Raw genomic sequence first — 252 nt, forward strand, 5'->3', positions numbered from 1 at the left:
TGTAGACTCCGCCTCTGGGGACAGGGCTCAGCTAAAAAAATAACAGGGGAAGCAGCAGAGACCTGTGCAGACGTGAAAGACTCTGACAACTTTGAAGAGAGCAGTGGATCTCCCAACACGGAGGTTGAGATCTGAGAACGGACAGACTGCCTGCTCAAGTGGGTCGCTGACCTCTGAGTAGCCTAACTGGGAGACATCCCCCACTAGGGGCAGTCTGACACCCCACACCTCACAGGGTGGAGTACACCCCTG

The sequence above is a fragment of the Colobus angolensis genome, unplaced genomic scaffold (assembly GCF_000951035.1).
Source record: "Colobus angolensis palliatus isolate OR3802 unplaced genomic scaffold, Cang.pa_1.0 Scaffold530, whole genome shotgun sequence".
Classification (NCBI taxonomy): domain Eukaryota; kingdom Metazoa; phylum Chordata; class Mammalia; order Primates; family Cercopithecidae; genus Colobus; species Colobus angolensis.